The sequence below is a fragment of the Plectropomus leopardus genome, chromosome 24, assembly GCF_008729295.1.
Source record: "Plectropomus leopardus isolate mb chromosome 24, YSFRI_Pleo_2.0, whole genome shotgun sequence".
In the NCBI taxonomy this organism is placed as follows: domain Eukaryota; kingdom Metazoa; phylum Chordata; class Actinopteri; order Perciformes; family Serranidae; genus Plectropomus; species Plectropomus leopardus.
Genome location: NC_056486.1, coordinates 4,318,821 through 4,339,597, shown reverse-complemented (window position 1 = coordinate 4,339,597; position 20,777 = coordinate 4,318,821).

The window sequence follows — 20,777 nt, the reverse complement described above, 5'->3', positions numbered from 1 at the left end:
ACAAGTGTCAGTGAAGGATCCCCTGCACCCAGCAGAGGTCCTAGCTCAGCTCCCAGTGTCCAAAAATCTAAGAAACATCTCAAATTCTACAAATGTACCAAAATCTTACGACTGTACCAAAATTCTAGAAACTGACCTTGGTTTTATGACATTGCTATCACTTAGAAAGAACACTTACATTTCAATTGCCATTTTTAAGATGACTTCACAAAATAAAGTAAATACAACAAAATTTGAGGTAAACCTCACAGATAGATATAAAGTAAAAAGAACAAAAGAATAATTTATTTGTTTATCTTTTTCAAGGCAGTCAGATTCCTAGATTTTTTTTTAAGTAAGATAAACTTGTCAAATTTTACAGTGCACTTTTCCATAATTTTGATCATTTTTCGTCCCATATTGCACCTATAATATCGCCGCTGTGCTTGCGCCATAGTTCAGTAATGCTCTGTCCTGCAGGGAGTGGATGTGTCCAGAGGCCAGCACACCTGGAAACCATTTCCAAGTATCCAAGGCATTCCAATGATGCCACAAATTTATGAAGATGTTGTTCTGAGAGCTGTTTTGACCCTAACATGATGGCAAAACACCCCGAGGATACCTTGTAATGGATCGCACGATACGTCCGCGGACCCACGCAACATCAGTCACCACCCGAGAGGGAGACAAGATGGGCTGTGAGGCCTCTCATTTTGATAAGGAGCGCCTCATTCCTGCACTTGTTTTGTTCAATGCCTGAGGTCCTGAGTTCTGAAAGGACCTTCAATGATCTTCAACAGTTTGTTTTTAACAAGCAATGACAAACAACATCATCTCCTTTCCCCCCGCTCTTCCTGTGCTCTCCCACTCTCCGGGCTTTTATCTTTGCTCAGCCTTTGAACCGGGCCTTAAGGCAGCCGCATTGAAATAGACATCGCCCTGAGGAAGCCAGACTCCAGATAGAATACCCTCTAATTCTGGTATCTCCTTCTTACAAAACAGCTGAGTGGCCATAGGGCGGGAAAATACTGCTATTACATCTCTCCCTATTAATCACTCTCCAGTTTTGAAATCTAGACTTTGTAGCAAAGCTTCCATTTTTAGTTTCAGACGAAAATTTGTACATTGAGCCCCATCAGTGCTGGAAAGTTTTGCTTGAGAACTGTTAAGTATTTTGAGCTTTTCTTTATTTTATGCTAATTTATACTTCTTCTCCAGGACATTAAATGCAGTTCATTGTTATACATTAAACCAGATTTTCCCAATATTTCTAACTTGTGCCTTCTCACAAAAAAAACAGCATCTGTGTGAGGCTCTGTCTCACATTTTAAATATTTTAAAGTTTTAAGTAGTTTAGCCCAGCTGCCAAAAGAAACTTGTTGCATTATATGCTTTTGCAAACTAAGACTATGTTTCATTCATATCCAGTTTTCTAAAGTGACGTCGTACAGCTGAATTTGTCATCTAGAGGTGGATGATGATGGATTTCTGCTAAGCTGCAGACCATTGTTAAAGATTAACAAACAACACTGGTTGTTTTTTGGCAACACTTTGCAGTATTTCCACCTGTGTTTTTGGGACTGTGTTTTTTGTGATTTTAGCGGCACATAGCACCATTTCCGAGGGACTTCTGTGTAAGCAAACGTGTGTTTGTTACTAAATGTGGGTGTCCCAAGCAGCTGATTGTGGCATTTCCCAGTGGTGTTTGTTACAGTGAATCTTGGTGTTTCTTACCAGCACATTTCTGTTTCCCAGCAGAGTTTGAGCCACTAAAACAGGGTCTTTTTCACAAACTTATTGCAGCATTTCCCGCCGGCGTTTTTGCCGCTGAATCTTTGTGTTTTTTATCAGAATAGCAACTTCCTCCAGTGGTATTTGAGCCACTGGACCTGGGTGTTGCCATTCAACCTTTCTTGCTTTTCCTCACCTGGCTGCTTTTTCAGTGGCTTTTGCTAAACATGAGCTCAGCATGTTAATTCCTTCATGTCCTATAATCATTATTTTACAGGATGAAATCGTTTAAAAGTTTGTTTCCTTTTGGTCTGACTGATGGCCTCTGTGAGATCAAACTGCCCCTCTGTGCTCTTTTGTCTTTGTAAGTCATTTCTGCAGTGAACCAGCAGGGATCAGTAGACGATGAGGGAGCGCTGCCGGTCTTTTATCAAGACTCATATGGTGTGTCAGTGGAGGGACTCCAAACCTAAAGTGTTAACATTAAAACGATCAATGAAGTCATGGTTTTTCTATCTCAGTTCTATTAGAGTAGAGATCAGCATCTCTCTAGGAAATTTTACTAAAACAGTAACTTTTAAATGTACATAAATCACCCTAAAAGCTTATTTTCACCGCATTGACCTCCTGAGTTAAGTAGTTTGTCCGTTTAAGACAAATCACCAAAGAGTGTGTGTGCTCTGATGGAGCCAAACAAACCTTAAAGCCTCGACAAACATAAATCAAATGCTCTGCACAAAGGGGCAAGAGGACAATTAGTTCAGTCGCTGGAAGTGGCCAGTGACACGGTAATTGCAGCATCCTCAACTGTGTTGGTTTAGTCCTCTCTGATTCATCAAAGCAATGGCTCCACATTTTGGAATTTGGCATAGAGACTTACATACGAAATTGATGATTTTATATGTTGGTATATGTATGTTTTTAACAAATCTTATATGGAAGGTAATTATTATGAGCCTTATAGTTCCATCTGTTTTCCCTAGTTTGATGTTAAGAATGCAGCCGAAAAACTAACATATAAATGACAAATATCAATGAAACTGAGATTTACAACATAATAAATAGTACAGCGCACAGCTACCAATAAAAAGACAATGAATGTCAAATATACAGTAGTTAACTACAATTCATGCAGTTCTTACCACATATTAAAAAAAATAAAATAAAAAACAATAAGATCAAGACATAATAGCCACACCTGGATACGCTCAAATTATGAATGCAATTAATTTGAGTCAAATTACAATCACCATCCAAGAGACTATATTTCACACACGACTGACAGCACACCAGCAAAGATGTGCAGCTCCTGCATTGCATCCTGGTCTATTGAGGCAGCTGCCAGTGAGGAAATTGCTATCCGAGCCTCCTCTGTGATGGATTTCTCCCCGTGTGATCATTGAACGTCGGTGTGAAATGGCTCTGCCTGGCTCTGTGAAGAAGCCGCTCTCTCTTTGATTCTGAGGAACTAGTGCCCAAACCTGACAGCCATACCTTAGATGTTCTTAGAATCACTTTCTGCAGTGGAAATACTGTATATCTTGATGTATTTGACGAGTTATTTGCACCACTAACATCAAAACAGATCCACAAATGCAAGCTACAATACCAATTTACAGTGTTTTTTGCAGATTTGTCCTCAGAGAATGGCATATTTGATGTTCAGCAGGCAATCTAAAACCTTACTCATGCTTTAAACTGTAATATCTATCTAATATATCCATCCATCCATCTATCCATCCATCCATCCATCCCTCCATCCATCCATCCATCCCTCCATCCATCCGTCCATCCATCCATCCATCCGCACATAGCACTTCGTTCAGGTCATTTCCTTGTTTATTTCCTTTTATTTTTTTGCCAGTTTTCAGGTAACTTTCTTTCAGTTTGTACTTTTTGTTATCCAAAAGCAGTTATTATTTCTTTTGAAAATATGGGGAAAAAGGCAATAAGCAACTTGGCAAGATTTTAAAAAGTAATTGTAAAAAATCCAGAAAAGAATGTTGAGAGATTTATATGTATATTTATCACAGTATCACAGTTAGATATTTATTTTATAGAATTAAGATATTTCTTTAAACATTTTTTTGATGCCATCTCCTTTTTTAAATTTTTTATATTTTTTTACTTTATGATTATTTTGTGCTAATTTGTTTGGATTATTTTCTTGTTCTTTTTTGGTTTTTTTTTACAGCCATCTCCCCATGTGTTTGGAAAGAAATCAATCCAGTTTGCCCAGGTTTAACCCTTTGAAACCAGAGCAAATTGGTTTTATTTCTTCAACATGGGCAGACAACGATAAGCAAAGAGAGAAGACATGACCCATACATTAGCAATAAATTATTAAGCAGTACATGAAAATTATGTAAAAATGAGTAAAAGCCAAAACAAAACAAACAGAAAAGATAGTGCTTAAAAAACCGCAGTAATTCTTTTGCTAAAAAATTTGATATGTAATTATGATAATTATATTTTTTCCCCTATAACTTTTTTTTTCACTAGACATTTACCTTAGCTTCTTTTAATTTGTGGAACATTTCATACCCAGTTTTTTAAAAGAAATTACATCAATTTGCTCAGGATTCAATGGTTTAAATACTTGTGAAAGGCACCCTAAAGCAAGAAAAGTGTTTTCACTCCCAGTTTCAAAAGGGTTAAAGAAGTTAATACCTTTAAAACATGCAGTACACTCCTTGAGATTTTGTAGGGCGATGATAAGCAGCCTCCTATGAGCTGTGTTTGTGTGTTTATGCTGATGGATGAGACAGGCAGCACTTTATGTAAAGCAGTTGTCTGCTCTTAGAAGTACATCATGGATATTATAGTGGATCAGCAGAGCTTAGTGAACTCGGAGAGGGTCAGCTCTTGAACATGTTTCCAAGCCAAAAAACTTGTATCACATGTATAATAAAGCCCCCGTAGGCCTAATAATGTTCCTCTCTCATGTCTTCTAGCAGCTGAAGAAACAGCAGGATGGATTTATTTTCTATATGGATGCAGGTGCAGTGAGAATACATTACCTTGCTGCAGACTATCTGGACCTTCCTCTCGGTGTGATATTTACACACCGAACACACACTCTGAAATTAATGAGAAAACAACTTAATGGAGTGGCTGAGGGCTTCATAAGCAGGCCTAACGACGCTCGCCTACACCAGGCTATTTGGAGATTGAAATCTAATTCGCACAGTACCTTAATCTAATTCAAACACCACTACAAAGATTCTCATGATTATGACTGGCATTTAATTATAGATGGTGTACCCTGTGATCGACTTAGAGAGAGAACACTTGGAGAATTAAAAAGTTGTACGGCATGTAAATCACGCTCTGTCTAAGCTTTTGCCTCTGTCAGAAAAAGATTGTCTAAATAGGTTGGGCTAAATGGCGATAAAAGGCCTAATGTCTAATTTGTCTTTAGTAAAAGAAAATAGATCCAGGCTGATTATAGGGGCTGTCACATTAGCAGCGGGCCCCAGCAGATATGTTGTTGTTCGGCGGCTCAGTCAGAGGAAAAGGGATAAAAGTTGAGAAGGGTGTACAGGCTTTTTCTAACCGGTTGTCAGTTGTGAACGATGTCGACTTTTTCCTGAGCGAGGAGCTCGTTGCAGCGACAACAGACAGTATCATCCACTTCACTCGATACAATGTTTCCTTATCTGCTTGAGATTCTGCATCATCTGAACCCTTTTCCACTCTGTGATTTTCAGTCATGCTGCAGCTCTTCCACTGAAATGTACTGGGCGAGTTACACGCAGGTGATGAATTAGAATTTTCCACAGTATCATCCTGCATTTACATAAATTTAAAAGTTTTACCCCGTGACCTCATTTCATGCTTTATTTTGTGATTTTTTTCCCCCTGATTTTCAAGGTTTTTAAGTCTTGCTGTGAGGTGACTGTTAGCTGCAGGTATGATTCTGGATTAAACTGATTTTCTTTATTTTTCAATGCACATTAATTGACAAAGTTATGATGATTTAACCAAATGCATGGTGTTCATCTTAAGGCCCTTGGCAGTTTGAAGCGTAGATGTGAAGAGTTGGGAAAGAAAAGTCAGTGTGCACAACTTGAGGAACATTTTCAATAACATTTAATATTGCACTAATGATATTTGCAATAAATAGACAGATATTGAAATGCCCTCAGCTCTTGACTCAGACTCGCACAGTACCAATAAGGGGTTCGTGACATTGTTTTTTTTTGCCGATATCTGATATGCTGATATAAAAACAGCTCATTTGGCTGATAACCAATATAGATACATTCACTTTTTCCCTCCTAATTCAGACATCATCGGGTCTCTACTGTAGTGGAATTAACATCATATTATGCATACTCTTATCATGATGGCCCAGCAGCAGATGGACACACACATCTCAGTGTGTAATATTCATTTATTGTGCAAAAAAAAATAAAAAATACTTTGACAAAATTCGCCAATACTGATGACATGCAGATATTATTGTGCATCCCAAGCACCCGTGCTTGTATATATGACATCAGAAAGACGGACTCTTACATAGGACAAACGTTACGTTTTTGTTGGAATGAAAATCAACATTATTTTAAATAGATAATGGTGTTTGAATTTCACATTGTGTGGACATTAACATTATGGCATTTTGTTGGATTTTGGACTCCATGAGATGTTTTGGAGGTGTTGGATTTTTGTGACTTAACAACACAACTTAAAATGAACAAAATACGTGTCGTCAATGTTGTGTATCAAATTGATGTGCGCATATTTGGTTGTGTGAGTTTGTGTCTTTTGTCAGCTAACGTGGCAAACTACTGGGTGACTGTATGCGGTCGCTGTGATTCACAATTGTTTAAAAAACTGCTTTATTGACTGTTTTATACTGTCATTGACCGCTGACTGCTTACTCTCCTAACCAGCTGGTCAGGGCCACAAATTTTGTGGAAACTAGCGAAAATCAACAAGCCATACTGTCTGTTGCAGGATGAATTTTGGCCTTCATCATGGCTCAAAAACTGCCACTTGTGGAAAAGATGCAAGAAAAGATCAGTTGTTTTTTGTTATCTTCGTGGCCATCTTGACTGTAAGGGAGCTGGGAGGAAGAATTCCTTTGGGCGCAGCTGCCCCGCCTTCTGGCTGCCTTGACTGCAACCCAGTTTTGTTTCATCCATCGCACAGTGTCACACACTTGGCTTATTTTTATTAGTTTCTTGGACACGTATTCTGAAATTATAAAAAATGTCTAAAGTTGTTGCGGCCAGCCCAAGCGGCCGTCTGTTGGAGATCTGCACTCTACTGAGTGAACTTTTCTCGTTATATTCATATTTCCTTTCCATGGTCTTGAGAAGCTGCAGTGTTTATTAATGGACAAACTAAAAAACCTGCACTTTTCATTTACTACAACTTGACAACTGTACTGTTTAATACTTCTGTGCTCTGAACGCCAACACCAGTGTGCTCTGAGAGCATCCATTATCTCTCTCTCTCTCTCGATCTCTTGCTCTAACACACACTCACCGCAGGAAGCTATTCCCCAACAGAGCTACGCTGCTTGACACGAATCATCATTTTCAACCAAGTTGTATGTTTTTCTCCAAGACGTAATGAGTGTTCTCTTGTGTTTCATCTCATATGTTGTTTTAGGATTGACCGCTGAAGAAGCAAACAAGCCTTTCTTTGTGTTGTTTCTCATTCAAGGACGGACACGGAGAGAGCAGAGAGTAGAGCAGACATAATGATGTCACTCGCTTGCTGGTAACTAACAAATACTGGTGTGACATAGCCTAACTTACTAACTGACTGGCCTGGGCCTTTGGACAATCCTTGTTGTTTGACGCTGGTGAGATCGGAGGAGAGATGGCAACATGGCACATCTCAGACAAAATAGTGCCTTCAGAAAAAATATAATCTAATATTTTGTTACTATAGTTTGAGTATATAAATGCAATATAACAGTCTTTTGCAGTGTGTTGATCATGCAAGTTGACAACGAAGTGAATATATATTTTGCTGCCCTACTGGTCATATTGAAGATAATGTATATTACAGTATTAATCTTAGGATGCAGTTTGCTCTCAGCGAATCCATCACTTTCTTGCTCTCTTGCTCTTCCACACACACACAATGCACTGAGCTATTCCTGATGAAGCTACGCTGCTCTTATAATTATTATTCCCAACACAGTAATGTGTTTTTTTTAAAGAAGCAATGAGTGTTCTTTTTCATTTTAACTAATAGGTTTGGATTTTCTTCAATTTCATCTATGAAGTAAAAAAGAAAACCTGTGTCTGTCTTTGTGCGGTGCACTTATGAGCAGAGCAGAGTGATGTTTTACTTTACTGGTCTGGCGTGGCATCACTATTTCACTGACCCCAGGCCATCAGGTAATTGTTGGTTTCTACTGAACGGTGAGAGTGCTGCTGATTGGCCAGAGAGTTTACAGCATGGTATGCATCAGACAGAATAGGGCCCAAAGAATAAATGTAGTTTAATATGATATTACTTTATTCAAAATGCAATATCTCAGTCTTTTGCACAAATTGACATTGCAATGATGAGCCAGCATGATCAGCCCTTCTGAAGAAAATGTATTGATACATAATATTTTAAATGCATATGTTTATATGTGTGCAGCAGATCCTGAAGGCAGCAGACATTTGACCTATCCTATGGCACAGATATAACTTATTTCACTAACGACGTCTCAGGTCTGATAATTGTCCCAGTTAGAGTGCAATGCAGTCCTCGTTAATGTTATTAATGCAATGACCAATCAAAATGTCTGTGATGAGAAAGGTTTATTAAAGGAGGGATGCACACTCGTGATTAAAGGCAGATGCAATGGATGCAAAACATGGCAATTAAGACCTGTAATCACGCACAGACAACATTGCAAACAGGTTTTAATGGTATGGGTACATACGGATACAGACATATTTCAGCTGTAAGCCATCATGAGCGTAAAAACCATTACAGCACCTGTCAGGGACTGATTTTATAGATGCCCTTGCAGACATGGATTTTTCTTCCCCCTTGTCTCTCTCCGTTCCAAATGCTCTAAAATTCACAACAACAAAAGAAGCTCGGCAGGAAATGTGGTCGTTTAGTGACAGCTGAAGCACTTGTAGAGGCGCCTCGGACCAACCGGAGCAAAGTCAAGGACTCTTTGTTCGCCGCTGAACAAATCATTTTTTGTTTGTCAAAGCCGTTTTTTAAGAAATGACATTAAAAACGTCCTCTGTGACTGAGCCACTGTGAGGTAAATGCACGCGAACAATTTGAAAACAAGCTTGAAGACGATGCATGATCCTAAAGTGGTGCCAACCTGCGTGATTTCTCTTATGTCAGCAGTAGCCAAAATGAAGAGAGACAACTGGAGAGACCACATAAAATACTCCCCTGCCTTCACTCCTAGAGTGTTCTCCTACCTAATTTCTCTTCTTTCTCTCCGTCGCACATTCTCTCTCTGCCTTTATATCCCCTTTTGTCTGCCTTTGACTCAATTTTCACATAATAACGCTTGATATTTTTCCCTGACCTTGCTGCATTAAGGTCACTGTTGCGTAAAATGCAAGTAATTGACGAGAACAACCCCCCCACCCCCTCCGACTCTAGTCTCTTCAACAGGTTCCTCTTGGATCACATCAAAGTATTGCACTATATTATTGAAAGAGGAATATTTGGGCGTTTTTTATTAGGCGTGAAAGATAAATGGGTGAAAATGAGTCGGCTGTGACTCATCAAAGTTCCTGCTCAAACATCGTTTTAAAGGACAGGAATGGGATGATTTTGCTTTTGGCTCATTACCAGCTTCAGTAAGCCAGACCTCTCTCTCTGTCTCTCTCTCCCACTTCACACTAAAACAGATTCCTCTACACGCTTGAGAGCCATAATCCACCATTGCAAATATGGAGAGGATATGAATGTACGATTAAATACTATTGTATAATGCTAATATTAACATTTTTGAATTGGTACAGATTTATTTATGCTGGCAGTGAGAGCGGCTGAAGGAGTAGGGAGGGAATGCAAAGCAGTATTGCATAACTTGTCTTTAACAAACGCAGTGAAATACAAGTTCTGATGTTTTGTTTGTGTGTTAATTGTCCAATTATTTTATGCAACATGCCAAATATTTGTTAACAATACTTTTTTTTCCAATTCTTGTGTGCAAAGTTACTCTTTTCCCCTCATGTAAAACAAGTTTCATGACTCATCCTGATTTGGGGGTTGTAAACATTTGGGGCAACTAGCAACCTATGTTCTGCCCCCATTTATCTGAAACCTATAGATGTATGAAGAGAATTGGATACAGCGTTGGAGGCGTGACCCTGTTTATTCCTAAGAAAGTTGCTCAATGGTGCAAGAAGCCAAAAATACAAGAATTCCCGGGTATGAAATTACCTGTATCCGCCTGTTCTTCTTCATCGTAGGGCCCACAGAGACGAAGTGCATTTTAGTCCCGCCCCCTCTACCAGATGAAAAAATCCATTGCTCTCCAATGACTTTTTATAGCATGAAGGTGCCTCCTCGACATTATCACCCGCTAGCAAATGATAGAAAAATGCCTTAAAGCTTCTGTGTGATTGGATGCACTACCAACAGTGTGAAGAACCCAGAACTAAGTTTTAACCCTTGAAACCTAAGCAAATTGGTTTGACGTCTTGCACAAACATGGGGAGAAGGCAAAGGGGAACTTAACAAGACAAGGCCCAAAATTTAGCAAAAAGCTTATGTAAAGAAAAAAGAAAAGAAAAAACAAGATTATTTCCTGAAAATAAGCAAAGAGAATTGCTTTACCTTGTTAATAAGGACTTCACATGATCAGAAAATGCAATTAATCTCTATTAAGTATTGAAGTTAATTGTGATTTTGAAGTGAAGTGAAGTGAATGAAGTAGTATTTCAGACAGAACTAGTAGCTGAAGCTAAATCACCACTTGCAGAATATTTCCTCAAGAGACGGTGATAACCGTGATGTCGGGCTGATCTGTAACCTCTTGCAATGTTTATGCACCATGCTCCTTATTTTAAAATACTAGAGTGAAAAGCCTTTAGCTTTGTGTTGTTGTTTGGTTACACCAGCTTGCTCTCAGGCCAGGAGGTGGGTGGTTGTTTTGCCTGCTCTCCATCTTTGTGCTCCAAATAAAGAAGCCCATTTCCTTATTCATAATCAGAGGCTCTGCATCATAATAACGGGAAACACTTTTTTTTTTGTTTTCTTTCACTGTGACTCAGTGCGCTATTTATTTTTAAATTAGCGGGACAAAATCTAATGCTCAAAAGTATTTATCTGCGAGCGCATTATGAATTAAAATTAATGCCTCATGTTTTTCAGAGGTGTACTATTAAATGAGATTTGGTTTCTCCTAAAAATCCTGTCCTCTTCATTAGTTGCCTAGCAACTGCAGTATTGTTCCCCTTAAAAAAACCGATTTATTTATTTTTATATATTGTCTTTACCTGGCATCAGCGTCTAGAACACCTTGTTCCACATATACACACTGTTAAGTAATCGACTCACACCGTTTGATGCATTTTATCCAATAAGCCCTGTGACTTCCTGTTTGAACGACTTTGCGTTTGAACTTGTGGCTCTGTGGAAACTAATTACGATGATATTGGTAAATTGGCTGAGCACTGCAGTAGATCCAAGCTCCAAATTACTGTTAGTGACAAACATCTAGTGTTTGAACTAGTTCTGCGCTCCTCTCCAGCCGTTTCACAGCAAGGTATGATGGGAGCTCAGAAAACCAGGCCAAAGTAATAAATCAAAATTCATTAAAACATCACAGAATCTTTTGGAAAAGATCTCACGTCAACCAGGTCAGCCCTGAACCTCCAAATGAGTAATTAAACCTTGTTGTAAACAGTCGATACTTTGTATTCACAGTTGGCAGCACAGACAGAGCACTAACTTTAACGTTTAAAGATAACCACAGCAATAAGGAATGATCTTTCATGATGTGCAGGGATTAACACCAGCATCTACAGTCACTGAAGCTCTCACAGAGACTGACTTATAATGAGCAATTAATATTTAATGAGTAAAGGGCATATAAAGGAAATTATGGAGAAAAAGGCAGAAAGAAAATGAAATGCATTTCACACACAGCCTTTGATATTTGCCTTCCTTTTAGTGACATCTAGGTAATTAAATGAATTTTACTGACCCCTTTAAATTATATGCACCAGTTGAAAAGTTAGCCAAATATTGGAGAAATTACATGTGGTTCTTGTGTTTAGCATCGAGGGACTGTCATTGAAATATTAACAAAAGCTTGTTAAAGGAGAACTTCAGCCCCTAAACAACATTCGTATATCATTTACTCACTTTGTAATACATTGAATTTGTGAAGAAAACTTTATATTTCTCCCATGTCTCCAGGGTGAAGGAAGAATCCGGAAAAACAGAGAAAAAATAAAATAAATAAATTGAAGTCATAGGCGTCCAAATTTAACAACAGGAAAACTATATCAAAACATCTTTTACAAACTATCTCAAACCTTGTGCCTTGTAATCCAAATGTCATTTATCCAGTCGTGTGCTATGTATCGCCCAAACACAGGCATTTTCACTAAAACCTGTGGACCTTCTATAAGCTCTCTTCAAGACCAGACTCTCTTTACCTCACTGAACACAGGAGCTTCTGGTCCACCACTGTATCAGTCAGTTTGTGTTATTGTGTGATTTTGGTGAATCTGAAATAATTCTTTAAAACACCGACGTCACACAACAACACAAACTAACTAACTGAGGCAGTGGTTGACCTGCAGCTTCCATGTTCAGCGAGGTAAAATTACTGTTTTTGTCAATGGAGTCTGGCATCTAAGAGAGCTTGAATGAGTTTCACTTTTCTTTAAGTTCCTTAAGTACTGAATGTAATTTGGAGTAATGTTATTAACATAAATAGGCAGTGAAGTGTGCTGTTAATAATGTCATGAGAACTAAAATAAGTACACAAAATCATGAAGTGGGTGTGATCATTACAGTATTCCCACAGAATAATCACAAGTACAGTTTACATACTCCATATTAAAGCCATAAATGTTCAGATAAGAAGCTTCAACATTCAGTTTTCACACTGCTATCAATCCTGCATATAGCTGTTAGCCACCTTGTTAGCCCGCACAATAGGTTCAGGTCATTATTAAATAACTTGAATTTTCATACATCTTTGGCTGCATTTACTCAAGAGCAGTTCGGTCTTCACACTTCATTCTTCTGCAGTAACGTGATTTGTTCTCCATTGTACCTTGCAGGTCTGGAGTACAGCTCTCAATAAACGGGTTCTTCCAGATACATATATTTTTCACTAATGTCCTTAAATACAATTTAAGTGCAACATTAATAAATGAACTTAAAGGTATAACTGACATTGATGGCAATCATGATTGATGACTGAATAAGTGAGACTTGGATTATTCTGCAGGAGTTGTGTGAGAGTTTTTAAATTAATGTTTTAATATAGTTTTGTTGTTGTTAAATGTGGACCCTGTGACTTCAGTTTATCAAGAATTTTCTCTACTTTTGGGACTCTTTCTTCCCTGTGTGTAAATGTGAGTAAAACAAAGTTTTCGTCAGTAATTCAACGTAACCTGAGTTGAGTAACAGATATATAAATTGTCATTTTCGTGATTGAAGTGTTCCTTTAAAGCTGACTTGAGCATTAAGCTCCCGGCACCACTGAGCCTGCGTACAATCTCACAGAGCTGCTAACATGACTGGTGTCTTGTTGAGTGTTAAACTCTTCATAAATAATACAAAGTAATGTTTTTTCTTTATTTTTTTGCTTATTTAGTTGCAAATGTTTAATATCAGAATGTGATTTTTTTTCTTCATTTTAAAAACATTTTTAATTATTGTATGCCAGCTCTATTTGTGATCTCTTTGATCTTATCAACGCATTGCCATTTTAATTGCCATTCTTCTGGCTAGAGCTCATGAAGATCACCATTCTTAATCTCCCCTACAAAGGTATCAAATATTGGCTTCACATCAAGAATACGGAGAACTTGCATGTTCAATGTGCCTTTATTTGTGATTACTTAAAGCCTGAGCTGCTGATGCACAGCCATTTGATCCACTCAGTGCACCATGAGCGGCCTTTTATTGGTTAATTATCTTGATTAAAGATAGTAGGGCATATAAAGATGTGAATAAAGGTGAATCTATGTCTGATTAAGCCTTGAAAACTCTGCAGTGTTTTTGTTGCCTGGTTTATTTGACATGGACCTATCTCTCTGAAGCTCACTCTGTATTTGTGTTAATTGCTCTGTGTTGTAGGCCTGAGAGAGGGCTGCAGAGAAAAAGAGTGGAAAAAAAAGAGAGTGGAAATATAATCACCATCTGTTGTCAAGGTCATTTGCCACACTATAAACACATCCATCATGACCAAAAAATGTTCACAGTTAACTGGAAATGGAGTCGTTAGTCTTGGTGACATTTCACATTCAATATTTTGGATCATTGTGCAGTATAACAGTGCAGTAAAGACCAGATATAATCACCAGACCAGATATAATCACGTATTTGATCTTTTATTCATTATAGCTTCAGCGCTGAAGTTTCTTTTCAACTAATAAAAATAGCATTTTGATAAGTTGGCGGCACAAGTCGGTCTTCTTTCTCAGGCAGTGTCAGGGTCTAGTACGGCTTCCTTGCTTGACATTCTCTATATAACCTCTTTGAGAATCATCTACCCAATCAGGGAAGCTCTCACAAAGGGCAAATCCCCAACATCCTGTCAGTCATGCAAACAGTATTCCAGCTTTGTTTCATCTCAAATGCCACAGCGAGGCTTCATCTCTGCCTTGGCAGCTGAATGCAGGTTATTTGGTGGTGAAACGAGACTTTGAACCCGCTCGAAACTTCCCCGTACTGGAAGAGATATTCCTCTGGATTTGACTCATTTGGTTCCACAGTGTTTGTAAACCAAAGGCACATGGCCTCGCGCTTGTTTCATTAAGCAGAGTTTAGTAACCTGCCATCCTGCCTAAATTAGAGGTTTTCTTGGCAGGGGGAGTCAAAACAAATTCATTTCCAGTCTGTGTAACTTTAATTAAGCATGATGGACCTGCCTGCGCTCTTTATCATAATTTTCCTTCTTTGGTGTTCATGTCATGTTAATTTCCCAGCCCACGCAGTGAGGAGGCATTTCACTTCAGCGCAGTCGGACTCGAGGTTGTGTCCTGTTCATCTTGTTTTAAAAAGAGCAACTTCTGCCCTTTTAGAGTTGAGATCAGCCTACCTATACCTTCAATGCTGTGCTTGTAGTTAGGAGGATTTAGATATGCTTTAAGGGGAACTGCAGTGTTTTTCAACCTGAACCCTTTTTTTTCTCCATGTTTTTGTGCAAGAATTGTTGAAATTGGTCCAGAATTGAATGAGACTGCTGCAGTCGGCAAAAGGAACCAGGCCACATCGTCACTGCTCACGTTTGCAAGACATGAAACCTTTTCCTGTCTCTTGTTCTGTTCTGTGTTGTGTCCAATACCACTTTTACACAAAATGGATGTCTATATGCAGGGTTTTTAAGAACACCTGCTAAAATTAAATAGAGCAGGGATTATCAACCTGCTCTGTTTTGGGGCCACTTTTGTGGCCAGGAGGTCAGGAGCCACTCGTAGCAGCCCCATGCATGTTTCTCAGATTTTTGGACATTTCTAGTATTTCAGGACATTTCTCTGATTTTAGGATGCTTGTCAGATTTTAGGATGTTTCTAGGATTTTAGGACAATTGTAGGAGTTTAGGACATTTCTATGATTTCAAAACACTTCTGTCAGGGGATGTGAGGGATCCTCCACTGGCACTTTTTTGAGAAACAACCTTTCAAACTCAGTGCTGACTTATGTGGAACAATGTTTGGGTGCTGCTCAGATGAAGACAGGTGGTATTTTGTGCTGACATGTCATTGCATTTCAAATGGGCTAAAATTTGTGTGTTCAACTGGCTGTTGTGTTTTAATCACTACCAATCAGAGCTAATTGGAGCTTGAGCTGATAAATACCTGTATTACTGCAGGAACATTTACCCTGGATGTAAATGCCAATTGCAACCTCATCTAACTTTCTCATTAAATACAAAAGGCAGATTTTAGTGGGTGTTAGTAGTAGTTTTTGTTTTTTTTTTTTGTTGTGGGACTAATAAAGTATTATCATATCTATCTTATCTTACTAGTAGTATTCTCATTTTCATCATTTTCATCTTGCAACAGGTCCCCTCTGGTGAGACTTAGGACCAAGATTAGTCTTTGACACAAAACAGACAAGAGCAACTAAAAGGTAAGGAAAAATATTTCATTTCTCTGTAGGGTCCTTTTCTTAATGTTGTAAGACATTTTTAATAACAATTTGAACTTGTCAGTTGCAAAAACAAGTGTCTTTTATGGACATAAATTAAAGAGCCACACCTGCCCTGAGTGATTACATTGTAGAGTGCCTGCTGCATCACTCTTGCTCAATAGTGGACCAATTTCAGAAACTGCTGTTCCCATTAGTGACTTTGACACAAAAACATGGGAAAATAGTGTCCAGGTTGAAAAATACCTAATTATCGTTTGGTGCTGCAAGCTGCAGCAGTGTACCCCATCTTCCCGAAATGATGCTCTTGGCTTGATATTTGAAAATTGGGAGACCATGATGTGCCTTCTTCTGCTTTTATTATCTTCATTTTCCTCAGTTTATGCCTGATTTAAACATTAACTTCCCATCAGATATTCAGTGTCCTCAAACAACCCAACTATTGCCGCTATATAAAGATAAATAACGTGTCTCCACTTCCTCCCACCTTGCAAGAATAAAGCCAAAATTTCCCAGATGCAGGTGCTGCCATCTTGCACTGGTGATGTTATTAGAGCCAGATTCTGTCCACAATTCCTGCTGACTGATCTGATCTCAAGCAGTGCCATTGATCACAAACACATTGATTGGCACACACAGATATCAATCATTACATCAGAACCCCCTTTTTATAGCATCAAATAACTAATTAAAACCAAAATCGACAGAAAGATGAAAACTCCAACATACAGCAGCCTGATAAGAACTTTCTAAAATGGCAGAAACCATCTGTGTGGTTGTGTCAAATGTATTTGACCTGTATCTTAATTATTTTAGTTTGGAACATGTCCAATCCCAGCCTGTTTCCTATCCAAACTGCTGCTTTGACAGAGCTTTTGGTGTGAAATTGCGATGCCAAAAGCCAATTCTCGCTTCATGGTTTTAGTATATGCCAGCGGACTGCCAGTTGGCACCTGCCATGTCTGCATGAAACGCGGCAGGATGCGTCAGGTATAGACGCTGCTGGTATCAACGTAATATAAGGAGCACAAGGGTGTCTATAGAGCGGAGGGAGTGGTAACGCAGAAGTTTGGCGTTAACTGAATGTCATGTTTTTTGTCTACACCTTACCATGTGCCCTTGTTGCCTAATCCAAACAACTGTGTCAGCATGTGTGTTCCTGCACTGGTTGTCATGTGCTTGTGTTGTCTAAACATATTTGCGTGCAGCGTCATCCCACCATGTGCATTTGTTGACATCATGGTAGCTGCATCCTGAAATGTAAACAGACACAGAGGGATAACTAAAATATAATATGTGGACGTGAAAGTGCACTGCAAAGCAGCAACACGTGACAATTTGGGATAAAAACATGTTGCCCATTTGCAAACATAGAGAGGGGACATGTTTATGACCTTTACTGCAACTATACACCAGAGGGTGATCCAAATACTTTGGCTTCACCTGTGGGGAGTTGTCATGTCGTCCATCTTAATATACAGTCTATGAACCCAACAGTAAAATCTTAAGACAGCAGACAGAATTGATTAGATTATTTTCACTTTAGTTCTGCACCTTTTATTTTGCTCTTTAAATTTCAGATGTTTTGAGCATTCATACATTAATCAAAATAATCAAAATGCCACCTGCTGCCTCCACATCTTTCTGGAGGTGAGTTGTGATAAATTGTGTGTTCCTTTCTGATTACACCCCTCAAACGTCACCCGCCTGACACACTGGTTCACACCCCCCGACACACACTCTGTCTCCCATAACCTGCCTTTAAATTTGTAAACATCACACAGTGCCCTGCTTACATTTAGCAACAATGATAAATTGTCCGGAAACTTGCCAGAGGCTCTCTGTTATTGGTTTTTAAAGCAACATGAGGTCCCATCGGAGAGTAAGTCTGACCCAATAACAACAGAAATGGATTTATGATAAAAAGGCACAGGAAATGCTGCTATGGGAAACCGAGTGACTGAGGGGGAAGCTCTTTGGGGAGATGAAGCAAACTACAAACGTGGACTTTTGTGGCTCTTAAATTTTTTGTCCATGATTTCTGAAGGGTAAGATTACAAAAATTGAACAGGCAGTTTCAATAAAACATTCCTGGTCATCATTACTAGCCTTGTCATAATAGCTGCATGGTACCCAGAGAGCTAGTTGCCTTTTGTTGTTTTCTCCTGTTTTTTGTTGTTGTTTATAAATTCAGCTCATGAAATGATAGCTGTCATATAAAAAAACCACAATACCCAGGAGGACGTTCTTTGCTTTGAATACTAAGATGATGTTACAATAGCTTAAGGCATATGATACCTCTTGGGTATTAAAAGCAGCATTAATTTCAGCCCAGGCAATGTTTGAATTTTATGTTTCTGCAAATCCAGGATACATTAAATGTTGCATGTTTTCTACATAACATATCAACATTTCTACAGTGATAGCAGTTCTGATTACTTGTATATGAGCTGAGTTTGTCACTGGGAGGTAGAGGGGATAGTAGATGATTTCAAACCTAAGGGAGTTGGCTGCCAAACTGCTGAGCTCTGTTCGTGAGCAACAAACAACTCAACTTGTTGTTTTTAGCAAGACATTGGCAGCAATTCTAACAGCAACTGTGCCACCAAAGGCCAGTGATTTTAAGCTAGACCTTGGCGGCAATGTGCCACCAAAATCATCTGTTTTCTAGACAGAGTTTGGCGGCATCAGAGGTGATTGTGCAACCCAAACTGGCAGTTATTTTGCGAGATATCCATGGTATTTCTTGTGGCGACTGTGCCGCCAAAACATTCTGGTTTTTAGCTCCTTATCAGTGGTATTTGTGCACGCAAAACTGGTTGTTTTTTATCCAGACATCGGCAACATCAGCAGCAATTGTGCCATAAAACTTGCAGTTATTTAAGCAAGACACCAACAGCATTTCTCGCCAAGATTGTGCAATCAAAACTGGTTGTTTTTAGAGAGATGATGACGGTATTTCCAGTGATGATTGTGTCAACAAAAGTGGTTGTTTTTAAGTGGGTCATCTGTGGCATTTCCAGCAGACTGTGCCACCTAAACTGGTTGTGTCTAGCCAAACATGGGCAGCATTTCCGGCTGGTTGTTGTGCCATCAAAACTGTTTGTTTTTTTTTTTGTTTTTTATTGACATCAACAGCATCAGAGGTGAGCGACATCAAAACTGGAAGTTATGGCATTTCCAGCAGCTTGACTGTGCCACCACATGTAGTTGGTTTTTAGCAAGACATTGACAGTATTTACAGTGGCATTTATGCAGCCAAAGAGCATTTTTTTAGTGAGATATTGGCTGCATAAACAGGGTATTTTAAGCAGATGCAAGTCAGGGTTCTCCTACCTGTGCTTGCACTTTACGAGTACGATTTGCAAATTTTCATGGTGTTTAATTTTTTTGCTGGTTCAAAATGTGTATGAAGGACACAAATGAACTCAGTAGTCGTGTGTAAAAACTTTGATGTCATACCCTTGTGGGCGACAAATAAGTGGCAAACAACCGCATCGTTTCTGCAATATACAACCAAATCAGCACAATTAATGTTGGCATTGTGCATCTCTGCAAACCATTGCTATGTGACATTTGTTCATCATGTGGTGCATATTTTGAAAACTCACAGTTTGACAAGGAAGTGATGTTTAGGCACAGAAAAACTTGGTCACAATTAGGAAAAGATTATGTTTTGGCTTATTCCTTGTTTTAGTACAGCCTAATAGTATTTCTGGTGCCCAGCTATTAGGTGCAAATACATATATATATAAATATATATATATTTTATAATAAAATGATGGAGGAGAGACCACATGGTCCTGTGCAGCATCTTGACAGGTTTGAAGTTTCTCGATAGATGTGGAGCAGATGGTGGTCTTTTGATTGCGTGAACTTTCACTCCCGACATTAATTTTCATGCTTTTCCAGACAACTTTTAGTTTTAAACTTTCATAACAAACTGTTGTTTCAGACAAAACACATGCTGTCTAATACCTAATCTTATATTGTGTAACACTTGACTTGTTCAGCCTCTGCCATCCTCAGAGGCGATGATCAGCAGAAATAAGAGGCTTTCACAGTTAGGAATAGGAAGTCATTGAGTACATGCGTGTCATTAAGACGATCCGCCCTTAGCGCTCTTAGTAAATCCAGAGGAGCACAGCTTGGTGTCTGAATCAGGGCAGCATTATCAAGCTGTCACCACACGCTGAGGCTTAAATCCCACAATGACAAACTCTGGTTGCCCCTGGATATGAGACTCTGGTCAGTCATGAAATAGATCTGCCATCCACCACTGTCCTCTCACTCACCCTGTGTGTCTGTATTGTTAATGTTAAGTTGATGTCCGCACATTAAAGAGGGCTCCGCTCTGCTGCTTTCACAGTGGCGACACAGTGCTGAGAGGTGGTCGAGAGCTCCGGTAACTGCAGAAACGATTCACTGACAAATTATATATGCTGCGCCTGTCAAAATGACTGCTTTCATGTGCTGCTCGGCTCACTTACTTCTGATGTGTTTGACAGACAACCACAGACACTTATAATCACTTCTTATATATACACAAGCCCACATGCTGTACTGTTATTAAACTAACGCCTACTTTAAAGGGATGGTTCAGATTTTTTGAAGTGGGGTTGTATGAGGTACTTATCCTTAAACAGTGTGTAACATACAGTAAATGCCAGTGAGCACACCCCCAGATATGAGAAGCAGGATGGAGTCTGACATAAAATGTGCTGCTGTGGATGGGGGCCAGACACAAAATGTATTTTAGCCCCATAAAAAAAAAAAAATCAATATCC